Source organism: Eucalyptus grandis, chromosome 4 (genome assembly GCF_016545825.1).
Source record: "Eucalyptus grandis isolate ANBG69807.140 chromosome 4, ASM1654582v1, whole genome shotgun sequence".
Taxonomy (NCBI): domain Eukaryota; kingdom Viridiplantae; phylum Streptophyta; class Magnoliopsida; order Myrtales; family Myrtaceae; genus Eucalyptus; species Eucalyptus grandis.
The window spans coordinates 32,513,516-32,537,598 of NC_052615.1; the positions used below are offsets into that span (position 1 = coordinate 32,513,516).

The window sequence follows — 24,083 nt, forward strand, 5'->3', positions numbered from 1 at the left end:
TACTGCAGGGAACGATGCACTAATCCTTTGAATCTGGTACCAACGGGTATGCTATAACAACGTTCTCTTTTAGGCCTTTCATAAGGGATTTGCCTTTTCTATGGATTCTTACGCATTGGATCAAAAACAATTCTTGAATGAGGTATTCAACTCCAGGGATGAATCAAAAAAGAAATCTTTATTGGTTCTACCTCCATTTGTTTTAGAAGATGCCATGCCACCACTCGGACTCAAACCGAGATGCTCTAGCACTGCTTCCTAAGAGCAGCGTGTAGTCAATATGCTTTTCTCTCATGCCTTTCTTCGTTCATGGTTCGATATTCACACCGTGGTTTGTAGCCACGTGCTCTAATCCTCTGAGCTACAGGCCCCGCCCTGTCTCCACTGGATCTGTTCCTGGGAGTGGTTATGAACCCTGTAGACCATCCCCATGGGGGTGGTGAGTAAATAGATTCGAAACATATAAAATGTGGTTAATCCTGCTGTGGAACAAGCTATTATTGCGAAAATAGGTGAATACAACCAACTATCATTAAGAATTTCATCTTTAGACCAAAAACAAGCAAGGGGGGAAGTGGAGGACTCTTCGGAGGACTCTTCTGACCAAACAAAAAAATATGGAATTGTCAGCAAAGGATTGGATCCTATAGGATCTCCCCCCCTCAAAATCGGACGTGAAAGTTTCCTTTCATCCGGCTCCAAAATCCATTTTTTGGGCAAAACAAGAATTTTTATTCTCAAATTATCTCCGAGGGATTTGCAGTCATTGTGGAACCATAAAAGAAAATACCTATTAAACCAATCACAAGAATACCAGTTATTATATTGCTCAATACGTTCACGGATAATATTACTAATTTCGTCGGCTCTAATGGTTATCATGAGTATTTCTTAATCATTGATATTCATTCAGATTCAAAAAATTCGGATGAATCTCCACGGACAGCCTGGCAAATAAACATCTACAGGAATTAGCTTATCGACTCCCCGAACAGTATATACCAAGTTATCGCTGCAAACCACGAGATATTATTACGGCCGCGGCTAAAGTTGCAAAAATAAGAGCTTGAATACCACTTGTAAATAATCCAAGGAACTATCTATCCCTACATATTAATCCGCATTGCCCATGAATCTCAATGACCCCACTCGGACCAAGACATAACTTTTACTTGTTCAAATAACAATTAAGGTAAAACCCCAGGTTCCGCGGGGTAAATGCATTAAAAAAGGACAAATTTTTCTATGCATATACAATTTCTACTATTTTTGAGCCCGCTTAGCTCATAGGTTAGAGCATTGCATTTGTAATGCGATGGTCGCTGGAATTGAGATCTCATTCAAAGAGAAAGATATCAAATATCTGGAGTTTCTTTTTGTATATTATATGGAATATTGGTTAAAGAAGAAAGATTCAGAATAATTAGGAATAGAAAATTCAAAGTCCCAATTATTATTCTCTTTATCTTTTGTTTCTATTAATATAAACTATTCATTATTAGCTATTCATAATGAATATGATGAATATGGATTCATATGAATTGAATATTGAATATAGAAAAGTAGAATATCCAATAAATATTGGATAGTATAGAAGATAAGGATTCATATAGTGATATAGAATTTTGATCTATTTCTCAATAGATAGAAATAACGCTCGTAAGGAGTCCTATTGAAACCAAGAAGTATAGGCCTGCTAGCCATCCACACCAGAATAAATGGAGTTTTCATCAAAATTAAGAAAAATGCAAAAATTAACTATTTAGATTAAGATATCCAGCTTATATTAATAATCAGGTCAAACTAAATCCTAATTTAAACTAAGATATTATCTTAACCTAACAGTCTCTAACCTAAGATGCAATCTATTTAAATAAATCAACATAAACTTAAAATGAAACATGCAATTTTATCCTAATATGCCATGATGTACAAATAATGCCCTAGTTTTACATGGCATATGCTGATGAATTTTTTTGTGTTTTTTCTTTATAAAATTCGAAATTAAACTTGCCAAATAATTAAACGTGCCATTTAATTTTATTTAAAAAAAAAAACTAACATCCTAAATGAATGCATTTTTTTGGATTTTTTATTTAAAAATTCGAAATAAGATTGAAATTCTATTTTTATTTAAAAATTCGAAATAAGATTGAACTTCTAAAATGCAAGATAACCCTAAGACGAGGAATATTCTAAAACGAACCTAATCCTAATTTTTTTTGAATTTTTTCCTTTTTACAAAAACAAAATCGACTCGATCCACACGATAGCAAATCCAACAAGATAAGATTAATATCCAAAAATTGACGAACCATATCTCGTGCATGTGATCAGGTTATAGCCAATTTTAAACTAAATCGTGAATTGAATCTCGGGCGTGAGATCATATTGACGATTTTGCAAGAAATTGTGAGCCGGATTTCGGACGCGAAAATTGGACTGTCAATCCCAAATTTCAAAGGCAATTCCAATTATATGCATCGAAAAATACCTCAAATAAGGTAACGGAATATTCGAAAATCAAAATAGATAAGATTTTCACCTAATTCAAATATTGGTTTTTGAATTCCGATCCTCGAATGGCTACTCGCTATGCAAGGTAGTGCTCGGGAAAGTCACCTGATGGGCTCCGCGAAACCTCTTGGAATCCACTGGACGATCTGACTCAGTCCGTTAACGATGCTCGGTGTTGCGGTCTCAAGAAAAGAAAGAACACGCTGGAACTTCGGGCGGCTTCGCGGTGAGGGTGGTACTAGCAACGTCGGGTTTTCTCGAGCTCCTGGAAAACCTTGAAGCCTCGTGTTGAACGTGATTGAGAGTGGACGCTCTCTGACAGAGTTGTATCCTGTCTCCCAATTGACCGAGAGTGTGCCCTTTGTCTCGAATTTTGCACTATTTTCAAGTGGGATCCTTTTATATAATGCTTTTGATTTGGTGCTTCGCCATGGATTGTCGAGGGCCATTAGGGCATCAGGATGGAACGGGCAAGCGAAGACTATGAGTGAGGGACCAAGATTTGATGTGTTCCGGCAAGAGAATAGACGATGCTGATCTGGAAGCAGTGGAAGAGAGCAACCAGAGTGTTGGTCGTGTGGCTATGGGAGGGTGGCACGAGATAGAGCAGTGACCCGTCAGTGTCGTGGGCTGGTCGGTGGTGAATCGACAGAACCGTGAGATTTACGGCCAACAACTCGTTACGGGCCACAAATGAAGAGGAAACAACAGCACGCCATGGGAGCGAGGACTTCATGACGGTGAGAAACAGCGGCCGATCGTCGTTGAGGGGCAGCAGGCGCGATGCGGCGGCTTGTCAAGACGATGGGAAGTGGCAGCATCGGGATTGGCAATTGGCGGTACTCAGGGTGTGTTTGGGAACCACTTTTAGGAAAAGTCTTTAGGAAAATGCAAATATCTTTTTTAGTTAAAGTGTTTTCCAAAATGCAACTGTGTTTGGTAAATTGTACTTTAAAAGCTCTTTGTGAAGTACTTTGAGCAAAATGGAAGAAGAAGAAGAAGAAAAAGAAGAAGAAGAGGTCACAGGAGGACCTTGTTACCCAGGAAGAGGTCGCAGGAGGACCTTGTTACCCTAGATCTGGGTCGCGCGTGACGCCGTGGCGACCCAGATCTGGGGGCGGCGAGGTCACGCGACCCAGATCGGGAAGAAGAAGATTGCCGCCCCAGATCTGGGTCGCGGCGACCTAGTGGTTCCCAAACGGAGTCTCGCTCAAAGATGACTGAAGAATTTGACCTACCACTCTCTTTCACTCTCTCTTTCATGTGATTTCTTTCTTTGCGCGTGTCAGACTCACAAGGGAGAAAAAAAAAAAACTTTTTTGCCCTCACGTTCTCTCCTTGGGACTTGGGAGTGTATGTCAATATGCGTGGCCGTGTGTTTCTCTCTTTTTGGGGCTGTATAACGTGTGGCCCCCCAAAATACTATGCAAATAATCTATATATAGGTCACTTATTATGATTTCAATTTTTCCAAACTGATATTTTTTTTTTGGACGAAAAAAACCGATATTCACAAAGATTTCTTTTCCAAACGCAATATTTACTTTTCCAAACGCATATTTATTTTTGAGTGAAATCTCACAAATATAAATCCGTAAAATCTCCCCAAGGATATGGGCTTTGGCCGATTTACTCATTTCGTGGGCTTAACCCAACCCATCAAATTAAAGTTCTGAACCATCAATTCAAACCCATTTGTGACTAGCCCACCGTAAATGCAAATTAAAATAAATGTACCATAAACTATATGCTATGTAATTAATTTTTTTAGGGGTTAAAATCAATCCCTAATTTTTTAATGCGATAAATGATCAAACAGATTGCCAAAATTTAGGTGTTAACACCAAACCCTAGGTGATTCATTCGAAAATTTGGTCACGACACCATTCTTGCAGGCGATGGAAGCACTTCTAAAAGGGATGAAGAGAAGGAGACTGAAACTTGTGGTTTGTCTTAAAATCTGTTCTTCTTCTAGACTCTGGTGACTTGCCAAGAAAATGGAATTTGGCACATGAATCTAAAGTTTCTCTTTTCTTGCTTTTGGCCGATTGAGATAACTCCGAGACCCATTTACTTGTAAGGGCCGTTGCATAATTGATTTGGTGATTTCATTAGCTATGTCATCTACAGGTTCAGGAAATATGCAATAAACTTTTGACTTGGTATCTTTTCCAAACGTTTACCTGATGTGCATTTTGTAGGTAATATTGTTAAAGGCGACCAAACTAATGGAAAAGAAATCTAGGTAAGATTAGAAGTGAGCAAAGACTTCCCTTGCCTGGAGAACCGGTTTGCCTGGTATGTGGCAAATATGGAGAATATATTTGCGATGAGGTGAAATTTTGTAAACTGGAGTTCTGAACACTTTCTTATTATTGACATCTGGCTAGATGACATTTAGATAATGTTTGTTTGTGTTGATAGACTGATGATGATATCTGCAGCTTGGAGTGCAAAGCGGTGCTTTTACGAACTCTAAAATTTAAAGAGGTCATTTTGCTGTTGCCTTTTTTATATATGATGTTCAAGAAGGGGTGTATGGTTCCAAGTTTTGACATTGTGATTTTGGTGATGTTGGATTCCAGGATCCCTTGAGCAACCAAAGTCCGGTCACAGCTTCAGCTGAGTTTGTTTCTGGATCATCTGTGCCTGAAGAAGAAAATTATGCTTGGGATTATGTTCGGCACCAGTGGTCCAATAGGAAATCCAATCTCTCCACTTTTCTATGGCAAGGTTTGCTAGACCTACTTGTCATTGTTCTTCTCAGTCTGTTTAAATGGGTTAATCCTGGATAAAGAAGAAAGCATTTTAAAATTTTCCATGCTATGAGAATGGATGAATCTTGTTATTTTTTCTAGTACTTATTTTCCTTCTGGACCTGCGTACTCCCTGTGGTTTTCAATATGCAGAAAGGGAAAAGGTTTCGTGGATCTTTTTCATCACATGGCCACATTATATTCCTATTTGTGCTATGTTGCATACAGAATCTTTGTTAATTGTAGTACTACCTGTTAGAGGCCTGGGCACCTTGCTGAAGATTGCTTGGTGAGTGCCCTATAAGTATAAACTTCCCTTCCTTGGTGGGATAGTCTGTTTTTCAACTTCTTTACTCCTTGTTTCCACTGGCATGACGTGAAAAAGTACTTGTCATGCAGGTTGCAGCTGGACAAAACAAATCTAACTTCCATACCCAAAGATCTTCTGGGACTTCATAGAAGGTTTCAAGAATTCTGAATCTGTCTCATCTTGTTCCCTGTTATTATAGTTCTTCGGCTATTCGCACCCTTAGTGTATATTAAGGATCGCACAAATTTGTTTCTAAAATTTTATGCCAACTGCTGTCAAAATACTCAATTCCTCTCTTCTTTTTCTATTGCTTTATGTTCATTCCAGATGCAAGCATATAGGGAAAAGCTCATCTGCAGCAAGGTGCAATGAATGTCAATCCACGCATAGTTTGGCGACTCGTCTTGATTGTAATAGAGTAATATGTGATGGGTAAGTGCCTGTTATTGGTTAAACAACTGTAGCATCATAGGTTGCCTTTTCTGCTCGAGGCATCAATTTGCTTGTTCAGTACTACTTGAGTGGCATTAGGGACGAGTTTCTGGCTGGTACAATATTTATTTCTTTTGTGTGGGTATGTTCTGTCTTCTTCAAGTTACATTTCTTTTAATGTTTTTGCTGTTGATATTACTTTAAACCGGTGTTTTAGGGGTTGGGGAGCCTTTAATTCCATTTTCACTTATTATTACTCTGCTTTGGGACGTTTGACGGGGATCTGGTTGGTACTGAGTCTATGGGCAGTAATATCATTAGTGACTTCCGTTGATTTCTATAAGGGGAAGTTTTTAGGTTGGGTAGCATATGGCAGGATAAGGATGCTTATGGGGACAATGGTCATGTTATGTTAGTGCACTTCGTTTGAAATCAAATATTGTTGACAGCGGTGACTGAAGTAATAGAACTCACAGTAATTTAGGAGATTGATTCATTCTGAAACCCCATAGAGTGTATTGACATACATTTTTAAAGTATTTTATGCACTCACATGGAGGATTTCTTAGTGCAGGTCATTTCAATGAGCACATTAGAATGAATTCCTCTCACTGACGATATTATTCTCACAAGCTCAAGCGTTTGGTTAGGATTTACTTGCTCCTTCATCTAGTCTAGTTGCAACGATATCTATATCAGTTAGTTTATTGATGACATGTTAATTTGTATTTGTAAGTTGACCATTTGGAAGATATCCTAGATTCTCTGAAAGAGTGACTCCCATGTTATAAATAAACCAATGATGTAAACAATATGCTTGCTTCATTGAACAAGTAGTTTGAGATAAGTCACTTCAGATTATAATCCTTCACACTGCACAAAATGATTAAAAGAATGTGCTACTTCATTAAACAAGTAGTCATGACATAGGTCGCCTTGAGATCCTATTTCTCTGCATTGCACAGATCCAGTCTCAGATTACTTATTTTCCTTTTTGCAGGTGAAATGTAGTAAAACAACATGCAGAGTGACATATATATGTGGTCTTTTGGGTTGCCATTACTATTTTGACAAGGGTTAATATTCTGAAAAACCCAAAACTAGTACATTTATGGTAAATTTACCCAAAAATATTTTTTTTATCATGAAAAACCCCAAACCGGTATACCTGTGACAAATTTACTCCGACTGATTATAAAAAACCCTAAACTGGTACATTTATGACAAATTTACCCAAAACTAATTTATTCAATCACAAAAAATCTCAAACTGATATATCTGTGACAAATATATCCTCAGCTAAATTGGATTAATACCGCAAAAAAATCACAAAAATTGTAAACTGTGATGAAGGAAATGTAAAATTCCAAATTGTTATACTAATCAATTATTATGTGTCATTTAACTTAATAATTTAATTGTAAAATTTAACAAAAACTAATAGAGGGTAAATTTGTCACAAGTGTACCAGATTGGCGTAAATTTGTCAAAGGTATACCGGTTTGGGGTTTTTTGTGGTTAAAAAAATAGTTTGAGGTAAATTTGTCACAGGTGTACTAGTTTGGGGTTTTTTAGGGTAGTTACCCTTTTGACAAAGCATTTGACAAATTCTATGATATGTGTACCGCAAGTTGGTACGTGGCCTTCCTTTTTCTTTTTCTTTTTTTGTTTCTTGCATCGTATAATTACTTTAATTTATTTGAATTGCTGGTGTTATTCTACAAGATGGGTCATCCATTTTAGGGTTGGTTGGGGGGTTTAGACAGTAACAGGTGATAATGTCCCACTAGGGTATTCAATATTACACAAGAAGTTTTTCAGTAGCCAGGTCCATTTATTGTGCCTTCTAATGAAAGATAATAAATTTCCAATTAGGGCATGTTTGGTTACCAGCTAAACAGTGCTAAATTCTATTTTTTTTTTATTCCCAGGAGTAGTTTTGGAATAAAATCTATTTGGTAAATTTTTTGTTCTTGAGAATAAATTTCTATATTTTTGTTCTCGAAAATAGATTTAGAACAGGATCAAGAATAAAAAAAAAATTAATTCTTGTTTCCAGGAACAATTTTAGAATCAAGCCCATATTTTCTTTTCTTCTTCCATTTTCTTTTTCTTCATCCACTGCCGCCCACCATCCGCCATTGTTGGTTGCCAACAACCGGTCTGGTGAGCTCATTAGAGGCTCGCCAGGCCAGGGCGAGGCCTGACGAGCTCATTGGAGGCAAGCCCAACCACCGGCAAGGCTCACCTAGCCTTGTCGGTGGCCAGGTAAGTCTCGCCAAGCTATCAGCGAGGCTCAGCCAATGAGGGCTGGCCTTGTCGAGGGCCTGCGACGCTCTAGTGAGGTCGCCAACTCTCGTCTAGGTGATTGACCACTTGAAGAAGAATAATAGGAGAGAGAAAGGAAAAAAAGAAAAGAAGAAAAAAGGAAAAATGTAATAAAATTATTTAAAAATTAAAAGAAAATGATTTGGAGTAGAAATTTTGAATACGGTACTAAACACAATTCTATTTCGGAAATTGAAATTTTGGACAGCTACTAAATAGCTTAAAAATGCTTAGAAATTATTTTCGGAAACAGAATTAAAAAGAATCATTTCTAATTAGAAATTGTTCCTGGGAACAAAATCGTTACTAAACGCACCCTTAATGCCTGTCCAATTTAGGAAAGTAGCACTCGATATTTCTTCCTGGAAATTTTAAGTAAAAGCTGATTGATTAATTTAGGACCTGTCGACAAAACCAGGCATAGAATGTCTGAATGCCGGGGCAGAAGATAGTGCGTATATTGTGAGTAGTCATCCTCAAAGGAGCAAGCATGTTCAGATCAGTGAATTCATTTTCTAATCCTTGGCGGGGGAGAAACCAGGCATCGATCCCTGTATAGCTATTTATGGTGAGAGAGAGAAAGAGAGAGCTGTCGGCGTGACTTTCAAGATCCTGGGTTTTCAAGTCCAGAAGCAGCGTCCTCGATGGAAGAATATGATCTGACTAGTTGGTCAACTAGAATCGCAATCTCCGACTTGCATAGTTGTTCTTCGCGCCTATCGGTTTGTAGAGGATGCTAGCCATGGAGTGTAGGGACTTCATGTTTCCCAGTTCATTAAAGCATTCTTCTTCCTCTGGATGTCGTATAGTGTGCAACATCTAAAAGGAATAAAAAAAAAAAAAAAAGTTGCTCTGAATGACATGGCTCATACTATATTGACTGTTTTACGTCGATCACTATATTCAACTTTGACAAATTGTTCTTGGCAATTCTTTGTAACCTTATGGTTTAGCTGAGTCAAATTCTTGTTTGTCCACAATTATTCTCAATGGCATGATGGCATTTTTTTTTAAAGATTTTATTCTTCAATAGTGGCAAGCAATCATATGCTGACTCGGTAAGGTTAGAGCAGTCGAAGCACAAACTAGAAGTAGTATTGGCGAAGAAGGGCTATTGCATTTTGCCATGGCAAGATCAGTATTTACATTTATTTCTTGAGTGCAGCGATCATGTGATATATCAACCTTGTTTTAGGGATTAGAGGTGAACATAATTTTAGTGTAGAATTAGGAATGAAAATTTGTCTAGTTCCTTCAAGGTATGCTATGTAAGTTTATATATTCTAAAAATCGGGAAACTTATTTTGACAAGCACTTCGGAACCTAGTTTTGACGGGTACCTTGGAACCTAAATCAAGTTTTTTTTATATTTTTCTTGATTTATGTCTTCAAGCAATCATGTGGTATTTCATAGTGTCCAATGATAAGTGTATAATTTGGAACCACTAGTTTGAACTTCCATTTTATGACCGAGACTTTTATTATGTTAATGTTTCATATTCATTATGTGTTTAGAGGTAAGTTGTAATCAATGAATTATAACAGCAAGTAGTGATAATTAAAGGTGATGATTCAATCATTGGGATTCGTTCTAGTGGCCACCCTTCCAACATGGAAGGGGGAGGTGAGGGGTTTAAATCCTCACATTCTCAGGAGGGGATGGGGTGGGGACACGTAAGTTTCAAGAGTGGGTTTCGACTTCCACGCCCTGCACGAGGCAGGGCAAAAGTCTGAGAGTGAGTGTAGAGTAGGAATAGAATATGATTGGCAAAAAAAAAAAAAAGGTGATGATTCACTTCAATCATTCAATTAATAATACATGTGGAATTTAGGTGAATCTCGAAATCTAGGACAAAGTAGATTCCACGTTTCAAGGCATGCAAGTTAAACCTCTTCCAACGGATAGGATTCAATTTTCGGGTAGAGCTTATTTGGAACTTGGGCTTGAAACCACTCATTCTTATTAGGGATATCACGTAATTAATGTTTGTTAAAAAGTGTCCAAATCTAGCAAAATAAAATCAATTTCACCTTTTTCATGCGGATGCCTAATTTGTGCCCAAATCTACCAAGCTCATTGGAGCACGAGAGGAGTTGCCAAGTTTGATGAGGGTCGGTCATCCTCGTCCATGTCGGCGCTCCTCTCTTTTCCCTCCTCTCTATCGCATATGCAATTTCTTTTTTTTCTCTTTTTGTGCATGGGTCAATGCATGTTGTGCCATATTAATACATCAGTGCCGTCGAAAAGATTTTGCCGCTTAATAAAGCAAATTGAAAGAGTGGTCGACAAGCCACCATAGATGATTAACGAATTAATTTATACAAATCAAGTAAATTAAAAGAACTGATTTCATCAATAAATTAGTGTAAGGAATTTTAATTGAGGAAAACTATGGCCTAATTGCACCATACCCCACACTATTAAATTAAATACAATAACATTACAAGAATACAAATTTTGTCGTGTTGTAACTGCCGGCATACATGGGTCGGCTCGTTCTTTCAAATTGCCATGTCGGCGTCCGAGTAAAACCAGAATCGCTTCCTTCCTGTTCATCAGAGCGAACGAGAGCAAAGGACTCCGCCGTCGTCGAGAAGAAAGGCTCGATCTCATCAACCTCGATTCATCCCTGGCGGAAGAAGCACTCTTCTCCCCTCGGGCTGTTCGCATCTCAGCTCGCGCAAGGTAATCGCTTTGTCCATCTCTCAGCAACGTGTCGTTTCAGTTGATTCTCTGCGCCTCTGTTGTCGGAATAATCGGCTGAATTGGCGTGTGTTTTGGACTCTTCTTGTCGACTGGGGATGTGGGTGGCGAGGTTTTTTTTTTTTTTTTCCCTCTCTTTCGAATCGTTAATACCTTTTAGTGTCGAACTTCGTCAGCCCAGGATTGATTTCATCGGAAAGGAAGAGCCTTTTGTTTCTGACTTTTGAAGTGACTAGCCCTATGGCCTGTCCGTCTGATTGTTCCTTTGCATCCTAATTCGGTGCCGATCGTTTGTTGAACTAGCATGGGTGGGTTTGCATGTGAATGCGCTAGATTTCTATTGCTCGCAAGAATTGCCGAAGTTCGCTACTGGAATTAACCGATTGGGTCGCGCCACTCGGTTTTGTCATTTTTGTGCCCTCGCCAGGAGATGATTTTGTTTTCCCTGCGCTTAGCTGTCCTGTGGATGTGCCCAAAAGCAAGAATTTTTGCCCACTTTTCTTCATTTTTTGGGCCTTCGTCCGTTCGCACATTCCAGTCGCTACCGTTGGAAAAGCCTGGCATTGCTACGCTTTTAGGTTTTTGAACTATGCTTGTGCATTTATCAGCGAGATTTAAGTTCATTCTCGTTCATGGATGGCCGTGGCTTTAATGGAAGTTAACTTGTTAAAAGGCTGCTTATGTGATGCTTCTTAATTTTTGCCTGATCATAAGATGGTTTTTGGATGTGGCCTTTGAAATGCGCTGAATTCTATCGTGCATGATAATCTCAAGGTAGCACGACGACATGGGCGGTCATGGTGGTTTGAACATCCTTCCCCAGAAACGTTGGAATGTGTACAATTATGGGAACAGAGAGAAGCCCGGAAAGATGAAGAGGCTGCCGTGAAATAGGAGCAGCTGAAGCGAGAGCAAGCGAGGAAGCGCAATGCTGAGTTTGTCTCAAGAAGCTTCGTGCTGCCCATGGCTTTGCTCCCGCCAGTCAACCTGAGGAAGCTCCTACTAGTCAGCCCGTGGAGCCAGCTGAGACGGACAAGAAGTATGGCCATATCAATCTCTTTGAAGGAATTAAGATTTTCGACCCAGTTGAACTACCAAAAAATGGGGCAGGAGATGAAAGGGATGGATTCAAGAGGAAGAAGATGAAGAAAGAGGAGGTGCCGAAGGTGGTAACCGCTGAGGATGAGAAATATAGATTGGGAAATGGGATTGCTGCAAAGGGAGTTAAATTGCCATGGTATCTTGAGAAGCGGGGTGATCACGTTGATGGGGAGAAATTTGGGGATGAAGGGCCGTCGAGGGTTGAGGAGGAGCAGGGAAAGAAAAGTGGGAAGAAGACATTGGAGGAGCTCAGGGAGGAAGGGATGAAGAGAGAAAAGTAGGAGAAAGTAAGGGCAAGGTCGTTGATGCTAGAAGAGAGCCGCAAGGATGGAGCTTCTACTTAGGGACGAGGGTTTTCAGAGGAGGTGACGCTGCAAATTTTGGTCATTTAGACTTTTGATCGTACTGCGCTCCCAAATGGCGAGTTCTCCCCTACCGTATGGGTAGTTCCCATCTTCATCATCAACCCATGTAATCCTTCAATCTGCATATAGTGAAAAGCGTTAATCACCATTCACAATCACCCACCATGTTCAACCCCAATCCTCCCATTACAGAGATATCCTAACACAATACCCCCCAAAATCAAAACCCTAATACCCATTTATCCCAATCCATACCCCTTCCTTTCTTCCCCAAATCCTCTGCTCGAAACCCATATTCTGATTCTGCTTAATCCTCACTCGAAACCTCTTCTGTTGACCGTCTACGTTGAGCTCTCTTCAATCGATACCCCTGCTACTTCCAAAGTTTGAGCTAGTAGTGCGACGCCCCTTGAATCTGGAGATAGAACATGGCATGCCACAATGAAGAAGAGAGGAGGGTCGCAGCACTCTGTAAAAGCCTTGGCAACCTGTGGACGGAAGAGGATGTTGTTGAGATTCCAGGTGATATCTCTGAAGAGAAACTATCTGAAAGCCGAAAAACCCTATTTGGGAAATTTTATACTAAACCAAATGCGCCCTTTAACGCTTTCTTTAATACAATGAAAAAAGTCTGGAAAGTAGATGATGTTACCTGTGCAGTACTTGAACCGGGGTATTATTCTTTCAATTTTCAATCCGAAGCTAAGAAACAAAGAGTATTAGATCAGGGACCATGGTCCTTTTCTAGCAACCTACTCGTGCTAAAGCAATGTGATCCCGACACTCCTGATTTATGCTATGATTTCACATGCTGTGGTTTTTGGGTGCACTTCTATGGCCTTCCATATGGAAGAGTGAATTATGATGTCATTGGAACATTGCAGCAAAACTGGGAGAAGTGATCGAGGTTAAAATAGAAACAAAAGGAAATAGCAATTATAAATTTGGGAAGACAAGAGTCAAATTGAACCTGGAAATGCCTCTGAAAACAGGTGTTTTACTTAATCTGGAGAGAAAGAGACTATGGATTGAATTTAAGTACGAACGTCTTCCGCACTGTTGCTATACATGTGGAAAGATCGGGCATTATGCCACTTTTTGCAGTGAGATTCCGTATGAACAAATAGGGTTGGCAGCAAACTTACCGGGAAGATATGGACATTGGCTAAGAGTGGAGGCTCGCGAACTCGGTCCGTATGGGAAGATATTTTATGGTAAACAAGAGATCATATCGGAAGAAGTTGAGTATGTGTCCAAGACACCAATCCATGCAGCTCCTGAGTCTGAATAGCATCGGCAAGAACAGAATCCAGATCAACCTGTACATCAGGAGAACAGACAACAACATCAGCAGATAGAGTTATTCATCAGGGAGGAAAGAGGACCACAGAAGAGAGGAAGTAGCTGTATCGATGCTGAGTCTGCTATGGTATTATATGAGGAACAACTTAAGGAGGCAACTATGGATATGGAAGAGACACAATCAGGGGAAAAGGGGCTGCTCAAATCCAAATCCAAAAATTCTAAGTCCATAAATGGTAAAAAAGTCAAGCGTTTTTGCCCGTATGGTGCCCAATCGTCAAAAACTTAGCATATTGACAATACACAGCTAGTGAAAACTCCCATTCATGTGGCGGAGGAGTCAAATCAGTGGCTTTGGTGGCTAGGCCTAATAAGCCACCGGGTTATCCATGAAACTATTAAGTTGGAATTGTCAGCGGGTTATCCATGAAACTATTAAGTTGGAATTGTCAGGGGTTGGGCACACCCCTGACAATTCAGGCTTTGAGGGTCCTTGTGACCTAGGAAAGGCCCAGTGTTATCTTTTTAATGGAGACAAAAAATCAAGAACAAAAAGTGTAACGCATACGGAGAAGGCTGAGATACCAAAACAGTTTTGTGGTAGATCCGATAGGTTCTACAGGGGGTTAGCTCTCTTTTGGGATGAGCAGGTGGAGTTACAAATAGACTCTTGGTCGAAAAATTATATTACTGTCCAAGCTTACTCAAGGAAACACAGCAACAGATGCATATCACCTTTGTCCATGCTCTTAATGAATTCCATGAAAGAGTGTTGCTATGGGAGACTCTATTCAGACTCAGCACCAGACACCACTTACCTTGGCTTTGCTTGGGGGACTTCAACGAAATACTTTACCATTGGGAGAAAATGGGTAAGAAGAGGGCTGAAACTTACAGGCTCACAGCTTTCAGGGACTTTCTGCTCCAATACTCGCTAATGGACCTGGAGAGCAAGGGCTGCGCCTTCACCTGGAAAAACAACAGAACAGGGGAGCAATTAGTCAAGAAATGACTGGATAAAGCGCTATGTGATATAGAATGGAGGATCGCATTTCCTAATGCTGATTGTTCAGCACTTCCAGCCATTGGGTCGGACCACAGTCCGCTTCTACCCTCATTTAACTGGAGAATGAAGAGGAAAAAGAGGGCCTTTAAATATGAGGCATTCTGGTCGGAAAATGAGGAATGTGGGAAACTCGTCAACAAAACATGGGCTGATTTGGAATCCCAAAATTTGAATATGGTGAAGAACTACAGAAAGTGGCACAAATGTTAGAGAGTTAGAGTAAGAAAAGCCTTGGCAATGCAAAAATTAGAATCAATGAGCTGAAGAATGAGTTACAAAGAATAACAAATGACCCTCATATGGACAAAGAAAGCGAAACAGCAAAAAGCATCACTCAGGAAATTGAAAAACTATGGAGACATGAGGAGATGTATTGGGGTATGCGCTCTAGAATCATGTGGCTAAAATGGGGAGACAGAAACACAAAGTCTTTTCACGCGACCACGATTCAGAGGAGAGCTAAAAACAGAATTACCTTGCTCAAAAATGGTGCGGATGAATGGGTGAAGGAGGAGCAGGCCTTGAAGGACACCATTGCATTATATTTCAGTGACTTATACCAATTAGTGGGGCAGCATCACCTACAACCTATCATTCAACAAATTCCACCATTAGTGGATGGGCATATGAATCAAAAAATTGGTAGAACCAGTCACTATGGAGGAAATTACAGCAGCAATGCAATAGCTAGGGGCATCCAAGGCTCCTGGGCCAAATGGGTTGAACGGACTATTCTATCGCAGCCATTGGACAACCATAAGCAAAGACATATTCAGGGAGGTGCAGAATTTTTTTGAGACAGGTTACCTAAACCCTGATATAAACAGAACCCAAATTACACTCATTCCCAAAACCCCCAACCCTGAAAAGCTTGAACAATTCCGGCCAATTATCCTATGCAACTTCGCTTATAAAATAATATCCAAGGTGATGACAAATAGACTAAAGCCCATGCTACCAAGCATCATAGCAGAAGAACAGAGTGCTTTTGTAGGGGGAAGACAGATTCAAGACAATATTCTTATTGTGCAAGAAGTTCTCCACAAGCTGCGAACTCGGGAGAGGAAACGTAAATTCCAAGCGGTGCTAAAGGTAGATATACAAAAGGCCTACGACCGAATAGAATGAGATTTTCTTCAAGCATGTTTAATTCAGATGGGTTTCTGCGAGAAGTGGGTGCAATGGGTGATGCAATGCGTGTCTACCGTCTCATTCAGCATTAATTTTAATGGCGAGCCTCAACTTTTCTTCAAGCCTACACGAGGGATCCGCCAATGTGATCCTTTATCCCCTTACCTATTCATCCTAGTAGCTAATGTCCTCTCCCATTTGATGAAAAAAGCAGTAGAAGATGGCACAATTTAGGGAATTCAACTAAATAGTGGCTGCCCTATCTTATCTCATTTGCTGTTTGCGGATGATTCAATCTTTTTCTTACATGGTTCTATAGTGGAATGTCAAAATTTGGTAGAAATATTACACCAATATTGCTTCGTATCAGGACAGGCTGTTAATCTAAACAAATCAGGCATTTATTTCATCAAGGGTTACCCTATAAGCTTAAGAAAGAATATGACAGTAGTGTTGAGGGTCCCTAAGATAGACAAAATAGGGAAATACCTAGGTATTCCTTCAGATTGGGGAGGATCCAAGAAAGATGTTTTTGCCTAGATTTTGGCTAGAGTGAATAAGAAGTTAGAAAGCTGGAAGGAAAATCTATTGTCTAAAGTAGGGAAAGAGATTTTAATTAAATCGGTGGTGCATGCTATTCCACAATACACCATGTCTATTTTCAAAATCCCGATATCCATATGCAAAGCAATTGAGAAGAAAATCACAAATTTTTGGTGGAAGAATGGGAAGAAATTTGCTGGGATTCATTGGAAGAAATGAGAGATGTTAAAACTCAGAAAAGATGAAGGAGGGCTTGGCTTCAAAAATTTGATAGTTTTCAATGAGGCTATACTAGGAAAGCAGGCTTGGTGTATTGCACATCAACCTAAATCTTTGTTGAGTAGACTATTGAAGGGTTTATATTACCCAAATTGTGAATTCTTGAAAGCTGGGAATGGTTCAAGACCCTCATGGGGATGGAGAAGCATTATCATTAAAGGGACTCTATATACCCGAATTTTATGTGGTACGTTGGAAATGGGCAGAAAATTTTGGTGCGGGAAGATAGATGGCTGAGAAGTGGACCAATTGGAGGCCCGACTACAAGAGATGAACTTGAGAGAGTAGAGGGACTTATGGAGCAGGGGAAGAGTACCATTGATTCGCATGCTGTTTGATGAACAAAGGGTGAAAGAAGTCCTTGCTACTCCTATTGGGTTACCCACAGCAGAAGATCAACTTGTATGGACACAAGGTAAATCAGGGTTATATTAAGTAAAGAGTGGCTACTTTACCACAAGGGGTCGCACAGCAAAATCACCTCAAGGAACAGCAACATCATCCCACCAGACAAAGCCAGAACTATGGAAACACATCTGGCATTCTGGAACTCTACCTAAAGTCAAGCAATTTCTATGGAACGCATGCCAAAACACACTACCTACAATGGACAATCTAAACCGAAGGAAAATAGTACCTACACCATTTTGTCCTGTGTGTCATCAGGAAGCTGAGACAATCGAACACACCTTGTTGTTATGCCCCTGGACAGGGCAAATATGGAAAGACGACTTGCTGCAAATCAAGATAAACAGGGTTAGATTAACCAGATTTGATGAATGGTTGCATATCCAAAAAGAAGACCCTCAATGCACATCAAAATTTAACCAGATTGCAACTACCTTGTGGTGTATATGGCAAGATCGAAACCAGCACATCTTCGAGAACAAACCCCTTCATCCGAAACAGACCCTATACAGAGCAGCAACATTACAAACTAACTTCGACACCTGCAACAAAAGTGCAGAAAAGACGCAACAGCAAGCGGCTAACCTGATTCGGTGGCAACCCCCGCCAGAGGGCTCTCTCCGCGTCAACATCGACGCTTCCTTTACCAAAGATGAAGCAGGGACATCGGGCCTAGAAGGAGCAACCAAGAGACGGGAAGAAAACAGGGGACGCACAGCAAACAAAGCAGCCATAGCCTGCCTGTGCAGGGACTCGCGGGGACGCTTACTTGATGGATTCTCGAAGATGGTGGAGGCTGATTCGGCCGAACAAGTGGAAGCCCTCTCTCAGCTGGAAACCCTAACTTTTCTATCTAACCGCACGATTGGAAGACTTCAACTCCACTCAGATTGTCAGAACCTCGTGCGTGCAGTTCTCTTCGCCGAAGACTTCAGTTGGAAGCTGCAACCGATTGTGGACCGGATCAAGGAAGCTTTAAAAGCATTTCAGGGCCTTTCTTTGGCCCATTGTAGTAGAGAGGCCAACAAGCAAGCGAACTGGATTGCGAAAGCCCAAAGAGAGAATATCCTTCCGACTAATTGGGTAATTTATCCTCCGACAGCCTTATTAGATTTATTATGTGATGATGTTCTTGATGTAATCGCTCCGAACTTTCGTCCAAAAAAAAAAAGACTTTTGATCATACTTATATGTAGACCTTGCCTTATGGCTGATTGGGAGGGCCTGGACCGTGCTATTGGTTTGGCAAGATTTGGATTCTAAGGTCCAGTTTTCGGAGGTTTCTGCCTTCCCTGTGCAGTTTTCCAATCTACATTTGCCTTGCGAAATAGGCTCCCTCCCATAGAGATATGAACGCTTCACTTCAGATTCTCTTCGAGAAAGAATGGACTAGTTCGCCTGTCCTTTTCAAATCCCGGAGACAATCAACGGATAATCACAGCTTGTAAATGTCTATTCCTTTTCGTTTTGGCTTTCTCGGTCATTATTGCATTATGTTGGAATGATATCACTTTGATCCTTCTGCAAGTTACTCCAGTTCATAAACCACTTAATTTCCCATATTGTTAGACTGAAATTCTAAAGTGCTGGAGAAAGTAATACTGCGAGCTTGACTTTCCACTCCGCATGTCCTACAGGGCATGAGAGATGAAGCACGCAGACAATCAAGTATGCCAGAAAGTATAACTAGATACTTAAGTTCCCAAAGAAAAAAAAACTTAAGGCTAAATTTTCCAAAGAAAAGTTCATCAGCATGAATCACAAGAAGTTCATCCAACTTCCATTCTCACCGGAATTCTATCTGGGTACTTATCCCTTATCCTGGCAGCCTCCGCCCGACTCTTCTCTGGGTTTACAGGACAGTTTTATTAATTAACACGTTCAGAATCGAAGCTTTAGCAACAAAATAACCACAAAAGCGAATTGCTACTCAAGGAAGAGTAAAACGCACCAAGGTCATGCTCTTGCTTGAAGTAACCCTTAGCCATTCGACCTACTACCATAGCCCCAAAAGCCAAAACTGATAAAATCGAGCATAACATATGAAAAAGAAGTAATGATAACAACAACAGAGCCCTTCAATTTATCACCCCATCCCTCCACGCCATATATCTAGAGGGTAGTTCAACTTAGCAGTACAGTCAAATTCAGGAGGTGCTGCTAACTTCCTAACCCAAAAGGGAGAAGAACAAAATTGAAAAAAAGAATTAATAATTAAAAAAGCTCAAAACTTTATCTCCTACTCACGTCCTTGAGAACAGAATTTACCGATGATCGGACATACAAAGAATTAAAAACACAGAAAAAGGGAAAAGTAACCCAGGATTCTGCAAATTCTAGCATGAGCACCGTCGGAGACAAAGCACCAATATGAACAACGATCGATTCCCAATACAAAGACTTGAACTTTATTACGTTCCGACCTATTGGGTAATCGTACCGAAGCATGAGTTCCCAAGCGGATGAAGAATCGAGCGGCAAGAAGTCGATGATCGTACCTTGTTGAGTGACGGAAAAGGGGGTTCGGTCGAGAGAGAGAGAGAAAAAAAAAAGAGAGCTTTTTTTGGGGAGAGAAATCTTGTGAAACCCATGGGAATCAGTTGGAGAAGATAACGAGGATACGAGGCAGCCTTTTGGCTTTGTGTATTTCCAGTAATTTCCAACTACTCCATTATCAATGCCCATCTTTAATAATAACGCTTTTTCGTGAAACTGAAAATTTATAAATAAATAAATAAATAAGAAGTGACGACGACGATGACAAATGATACAACCCCTCTTCGATAGTCAACCTTCTTCCTTTTCTAAAATGGTTCTGGCTCGGTTTTCTGTCTTATTTCAAATTATTTTCCGTTTAAACCCTAGATACGATTTTCGAACAAGTTTTTCCCTAATCAAATTAGATTGGTATTGTGTTTTTTTATGACCTACCAAATTTAGCAAGATTTCACTCAAAGATATCAAACATATGATATGTTTTCGGCATGTCGAATATCAATCAAAATTTATTCTGTGAATTATTATGCCTTGGAAAAATTAGAAAGACAACATTTGATCATCGAAAGGATGAACAAATGGGTATGAAAATATGTCATAGCACTGATTGAACTAAAAAATTAATAAAACATTATAAATTTTGAGTTCTAACTAGCCTCATTGGTCTTGGCTTGGTACCTACACATGCCGTGTAAAACACAATTTGACATAGGGAAACTGAGACTTTGACCAACGTTTGTGCCATTATGCACTCACTCAATCATTCGAGACATGTTCGTCATCCCTGTAATAGAAGTAGCTAGACCTAGCTCTAAGTTTGACAATGATGTAAGATTGACACGATTACTTAAAGTCTCTCCCCGTTGCACAAAAAGTCTATTAAACTTTGGATTTGCAGCCTTTCAAAAGGTGAAACTGCGAAATGCCGGGTCATGAATGCAGACCGAGGCCCACCCCTCTTCATTATTTGGTTTGTGAGGGAATGATGCAGAACTACTCTGCAGTGGCCAAGATAAGTCTCATTTGGCTTTAAAAAAAACGATTAACTTTAAGTAGGCATACTCGATAGCCGGGAACTGATTAGACGCCCGTCGTCAACATGACTTGATATACTCTCATGGGGCTTCTTCAATGACATAGTCCGAAAGTTATGCTCTGTTTTGATCTTTGGTCTCTTGATTTTCGTTGGCTGTTTAGAAGTTGCAGATTGAGGTCCGATTGCTTGGAGATTAGCTAATAAATTGAGCTAGGGTTGATTCTCTTTTGTGGGTGGAAGAGAGATTTGTTTAGCACCATAGTTCAGCAGCCTTCAGTTCTAGTGGCGAGCGAATAGGGACAAACATATCACCAGATCAAGAGCCTGGATCATCAACAGATCATGAGAAAAACTTTGAAGCAGGTGCTAAGAGTGACTCTTGTTGGCCCGAGATCTCATGGCGACAAGAAATTCGAAGACCTTTGCAAAAACATAAAGGATCTTCTGAAGAGACTGCCCTCGTGATTTTCATTATTTCATTAGCTAGGTTAGCATGTAGGTTGGAAGATGAATGTTGCTTTTTGATCCTGATTCTAATGCTATTGGTAATGCTAACTCCTCCTCCTATATTAGGGCGCAAATCAGATCTACTAGTCTGACATTAATCGCAACTTCCATGCTCAAGAGTCATCATGTTCCTACCTCGGTAATATTACTTCTATACATCAGCAAGAGATATGTGTCACAGTCCGAAAGAAAGCATGTCCAAGAGGTTTCATTGATCGGCCCGTGATATATGCCTATTAACTCTTTTTGCAATGCTCGTCATTACAACGGTTGAAATTTAATCAAATAGACTCAGAGAAGAAAACACACGAGAATTGTTGCTGTAACTCTCGTTACTTTATTCATCAGAACATAAGCCTATTAAATAGGCAGACATCCAAACCACTTAGCAAGAAAATAGCTACAGAACAACAACAAAGACCCACTAACATACCCCACTAACCAGAACATGTGCAGAAATAAACTCCTTAAAACAAGCCACTTCCTATTGACTAAGACTCCACTATTACATTATTGAAGACAAGTAAAAACTTCAACAACGACTAGTAACCATTCCTCAAACATCATTCAAATCATCACCGGGATGAAAAAAGAAACATGTAAAAACTCCTAGGCTGGTTCAAGCTTCCTCCCTAGACTTGTGAATACTGAATAGACAGGTACTGATCTCCGAGGTTGAGAGAATACGGTTCACTCTCATCTGTGAATGACTTCGTCGGTAAAGCCTTCCTCAGGTCACTCAAGGCACGCTCGTCATTGCTCATATCACGGTCGCTGCTCTCGCAATGGAGCAGCAGGGTCTCGCTTATACGGTACATGGAATGTGCGGCCCGTACATTGACGGGCCATGCCGAAGTGGATTCCATTAAATGTACATGGGTTGGTACGGCTTTGAATTTGACGAAAACGTCCTTTGCGGTGCACGCAAGCTCTTCGAGCACTTCCTTTGTGGTGTTACCCTGGAGGGAAATTTTGTGGAGATCTACATCGAGCCATTTGTGGTAGAGATCGACTCCCATGAACACAATGCTCGCCGCCTTTCGGGCATTTATCAATTCTTGTTTTGCGCACAGCCTTTCTTCTACTATGTTGACATACATCAGGCCCTCGCGAACACCACGTAGCAATCGTTTTCTGGCAGATGGGTCAATGTCTGGAATGGCGACCGCTATGCTCGTTAAGGTCGCGATCGGCAGTGCCCAATTGTTCGGTGGTTCTGCAGAATCCAGGGGAGGAACTGCATCGCTGTCAAAGTCCATGACCCCTGGGAACCCACGAGGATCCGTCTCTTCCAAAAGTTGCACGAGATGTTTGGGCTGATTGTTCTTCCCCATCTGGATCCAACGCTCGATGGTGTCGCAGTTGTTCCGCATCATGACGTGCACCAATTCTTCCTCGCCCTCCAGATGCAAAATATATTGGCTGAAGTCCGGCTTTGAGGCCGAGCCTTCTGGGGGCGAGAACTTCTTCCTCAGATCGGAGCACAAATCGCAGAACAACAAGATCGGGCTCATGAACAGAATGGAGATCAGCCTCACAGCCTTGCTTCCCAACACGATCCCGACTTGTATTCTGATGAGCATATCCAAAACCACGTTCTTCGAGTCATGGATGAGCTTGCGACACCGCCGGCTCTGGATGTGTAAATTGAACGGACGCTCCTTAATCTCTATGAATTGCTGTATCCAAAACTTTTCGGGCTTGAATTCATCCTTGTAGCTCTTGTTCCCCCGCCTCTGCCATTGCAATCTGATCGTGAGGAACGATCGGAATACCCGGGTGATTGTGCCGACCCCGACTGCAATAGTCTGCGTGATGAGAATTGCCGTGCCGACCACTTATAGTCCAACTGTGGTGTCGGTGCGATGTCCGACCCCACGCAAATGTTGTAGACGAAATCAAACATCCAGAAATCCAGGTAAAACCGGAGTATCGCTTGGGCCAGGGTCACTGCGCTCAGAAGGCAGAGCACCCCAGAAGCAGTGCACGTCACGGACCGCGCCACAACAAATTGCGGGTTGCAGGTATGGGCCATCATCCCATACTTCAACAGGTCCTCCTTGAGCTTGTCGAAGACGTTGTTGCATCTCCGGCTCAAGCTCTCCTTCGGCGTCTGCTCGTGCCTCTTGCAATACTTCATCTCCAAGTAGCACTTGCTCATTGGGACCATCGCCGCCGAGAAGCTCAGGGTCACCAGCAACAGCAGCATCAGGGACATCACGAAGGCATGTTCCCACCTGAAATCGAAGATCAATACGGTGCCCAACGGTATAGAGATGTTCACAAAAGATGTGATGACGAGAATCGCCAGAGCAATCACGTTGGACAGGAGCTCCTTGTTCTCCATCGACCCGAGAGAAGGCATTGAATTGCCCATCACGGTGCAGATTAGGACTGAGCTGCTGAGCTTGGCGAGCTGCTCATGCCCTCGCAGCATTGGAGTGTTGAGGTCAACGGAGAGCTTGACCACGACAGCAATGACGCTCAGCGACATGGCATTGAGGGCGAAGTAGCGGCTCGGGAACCAAAGCTACTGGTAGTGGAAGCCAGCAGCAGCGTTTGCGGCCATCGTGATCGCACAGGCCATGGAAGCTGCTGCTATGTAGACGCCGATCCAGGGCATGGGCTTGCCGTAGCCGGCCTCGACGCTTTTATAGTAGTAGTCGCAACTGTAATCGTCCATGATGACCCTCTCTATTTCTCGGTATTGATTCCCCTGTTTCCTTCAAAGCTCTGCGACTGCGGGGGTTTCGTGTTTTGCTGGGGAAGCGCGTGGGAACTGTTGCGGAAAACGAGCGATCG

At 41.1% G+C, this 24,083-nt stretch overlaps 2 long non-coding RNA genes and 1 pseudogene across 6 annotated transcripts; 1 reads left to right on the forward strand and 2 right to left on the reverse strand.

Moving 5' to 3' along the window:
* Window positions 1-4,797: 4,797 nt before the first annotated feature.
* LOC108959096 lies at window positions 4,798-5,227 on the forward strand. Its single transcript, XR_001986611.2, has 3 exons — window positions 4,798-4,851; window positions 4,942-5,007; window positions 5,103-5,227. It is a non-coding gene; the product is annotated as an uncharacterized LOC108959096 (long non-coding RNA).
* A 6,717-nt stretch (window positions 5,228-11,944) lies between these two features.
* On the reverse strand, window positions 11,945-19,889 carry LOC108959097. Of its 5 annotated transcripts, none has more exons than XR_005550577.1 (8): window positions 17,828-19,889; window positions 17,677-17,746; window positions 17,472-17,569; window positions 15,357-15,469; window positions 14,711-14,784; window positions 13,166-13,832; window positions 12,769-13,001; window positions 11,945-12,632 (listed from the first exon to the last, which is right to left on the reverse strand). It is a non-coding gene; the product is annotated as an uncharacterized LOC108959097 (long non-coding RNA). The 5 variants fall into 5 exon arrangements; XR_005550579.1 differs by lacking the exon at window positions 11,945-12,632 and having other exon boundaries at window positions 12,639-13,001; window positions 17,828-18,763; window positions 19,741-19,889; XR_005550578.1 differs by lacking the exon at window positions 11,945-12,632 and having other exon boundaries at window positions 12,639-13,001; window positions 13,166-13,215; window positions 13,659-13,832.
* A 1,686-nt stretch (window positions 19,890-21,575) lies between these two features.
* LOC120292625 lies at window positions 21,576-23,673 on the reverse strand (annotated as a pseudogene).
* Window positions 23,674-24,083: the final 410 nt, after the last annotated feature.